The sequence below is a fragment of the Scylla paramamosain genome, chromosome 2 (genome assembly GCF_035594125.1).
Source record: "Scylla paramamosain isolate STU-SP2022 chromosome 2, ASM3559412v1, whole genome shotgun sequence".
NCBI classification, from domain to species: Eukaryota; Metazoa; Arthropoda; class Malacostraca; order Decapoda; family Portunidae; genus Scylla; species Scylla paramamosain.
In genome coordinates this window covers 33,594,317-33,596,816 of record NC_087152.1, presented here as the reverse complement: position 1 = coordinate 33,596,816, position 2,500 = coordinate 33,594,317, and the positions used below count along the sequence as shown (strand labels likewise).

Below are 2,500 nucleotides of genomic sequence, written 5' to 3'. Positions count from 1 at the left end.
ACACCATTTGCTCGCAAAAGGCTGCGCCAATCACGTGTTTTGCACACACACACACACACACACACCTCATATTATCTCTCAAGAAAATGTGACCCGTGAGAGGCCGCCACGCAAGACTCGCTTTCCCCCACGCCATGCATCCCACGTCCCACACGTTGCAACAGAAAACATAATAGAACTATATTTTAAATAATATTAGGAACTCCCCGGTACACAATTACAGTTAATCAAGGGTAAGGTCTGTTAAGTGGCATTCAGCACCTACTTCCTCGCTAATGAGCAGCTATAACTTTGATCTGGCCTCTAATGAACTCACCTGAGCGATCTGCGAGCCTGTCACTCACTCATCTCTCCCTGGAAAGATGAGAAACTTGGTAAGAACTTGAGGAAAGAGTGAGCATTGTGTTGTCATTACTGCTCATTTCTCTTACTGGAAATAACGAGGATGAAACAATGCATCAAGGAACACAAGTAAAGTATTGCATAGTGTTCGCAAAGTCTGATTGTTCCTTGTCAATCTTTATCCTCTCCCTTCACGAACAAGGAGTAAACGCAAGGAAACTTTTTAAGGAACTGCTGTCTTTTTCTCCCTTTTTGACTAAAGTTTTGTAATTTCCGATATTCCCTCAATAATCTTCTAACTGCAACCCATATTGACCGTGCCCCACCCCACCCACAAATATTTCTCTCTCTCTCTCTCTCTCTCTCTCTCTCTCTCTCTCTCTCTCTCTCTCTCTCTCTCTCTCTCTCTCTCTCTCTCTCTCTCTCTCCTGTCATCCACATAAAGGAACGTCAGTACCAATTAGAAGATTCATGACGTCCCGGAAATCCCGTATTAACCGGAGACTCAGTGTTATAGGGGTAGACTCAGGGAGCATAAACAATTGACACTCACCCTCGAGTCACGTCACCTTCACACGGCACATTCCGGCAAGGTTGTGAGGAAAGGAACCGCCCCTTACTTCACCAAAGCTGCTCTAACGTAGCCTCCTTTCTATGTTGACATTTCTAAAAATACATTCGTCACTAATCTCTCCTGGGCAGCAAGGGCAAATTTCATATGGAATAGGAAAGAATATGTATATATATATATATATATATATATATATATATATATATATATATATATATATATATATATATATATATATATATATATATATATATATATATATATATATAAGGCATCCTACTACGGTAATAATATTTAAACCAATAATATCAAGTTCCATTTTAATAAATACATAGGTTATATTTGTGTGTACGTTAAAAGAATAAGGCAACTGTAAAGCTTCATATGGCATTGCAAATAATACTGAAAAATAATTTACTCATGCAATACAAATATAGAACATAAAATTCAGAAAAAAACACTAAATATTATGAAAAGACCATAAATAAAAAAAAAGTTATAATGAAAACTCGCGGTAGGAAGGCAGTGACGTTATAGAACTGAACGGACTGACCTGTCCAATTAGCGTCTTTTGAAGTTACCACACCTGAGGTCTTTTCAAAGGTGCCTGTCCCCCGGGTTTCATAGATTAGCAGGCAAGGTCATACATCGGTACACTACATGTAAATGTTTGACGCATATTGTCAATAAAAGCCAACGTGCCTTGATAATGCTGAAAACAGTATATGTACACATTTAAGCTAAGTAGTAAAGATTTTCACATGCAAGCTTCTGCCCTCATCATGAATCAAAAAGTATATGTTTGCGTTTGCTGATGTTTAAGACAGATACTGAAGAGAAATGTATGTGTGGAGAGAAGTTTATTTTTATTTATTTATCCTATTTTATTTTTATTTTTTTTTTTTTCTGCAAGAGGATTTATAACACAGTGTATTCGTTTTCCTTGATGACTTATTCCAGACGACTTCCACACACAGTTTCACACACCCATATACACATTCACACACACGCACACGCGCACACACACACACACACACACACACACACACACACACACACACACACACACACACACGGTGACTAAAGGGCCCCTCAAAGAAAATTTAAATTATTTTCTTCCGCGACATTTCACACGGATAGTTTCGAACAAGAATGCAGGAAACACTTCACAAGAAATGAAGTGAAAAGTGGAAAAAAAAAGAAGGCAAGAGGGAAAAAAGAATAAAGGAGGAAACAAAGGATAGAGGGAAGAAACGAAGTAAAGCAAGGAGGAAGGAAGGAAGGAAGGAAGGAAGGAAGGAAGAAAAGGAAGAAAGAAGGAAAGGAATGAGGAAGGAGGGGAATAAGGAAGGAACGACTGAGGCCTAAAAGGAAGCAGAGACATGACACAAAGAAAGTTAGAAAATCTGAAAACAAAATGCGAAAATAAAAAGAATGAAGTGTGCAATCAAGAAGGGAGAGCTGAAAAGAAGTAAGAGCAGGAAAGGTAAGGAAACCAAGTGAGAATGTTTTGAGGCATATTGTGAAGCCAGAAAGAACGAAAATGGAAAGGAACGACAGTTGATTGATAAAAAAAAAAAAGATAAA

General features: G+C 38.1%; 1 protein-coding gene and 1 long non-coding RNA gene across 2 annotated transcripts in view; one reads left to right on the top strand and one right to left on the bottom strand.

Moving 5' to 3' along the window:
- Nucleotides 1-2,500, top strand: part of LOC135113827 (gonadotropin-releasing hormone receptor-like) — a 224,818-nt gene that overhangs the window by 63,284 nt on the left and 159,034 nt on the right.
- Nucleotides 1-2,500, bottom strand: part of LOC135113829 (uncharacterized) — a 222,729-nt gene that overhangs the window by 195,843 nt on the left and 24,386 nt on the right. The window contains exon 2 of the long non-coding RNA XR_010275086.1: nt 317-354. This is a non-coding gene — a long non-coding RNA (uncharacterized LOC135113829). The remainder of the gene's footprint in view (nt 1-316; nt 355-2,500) is intronic.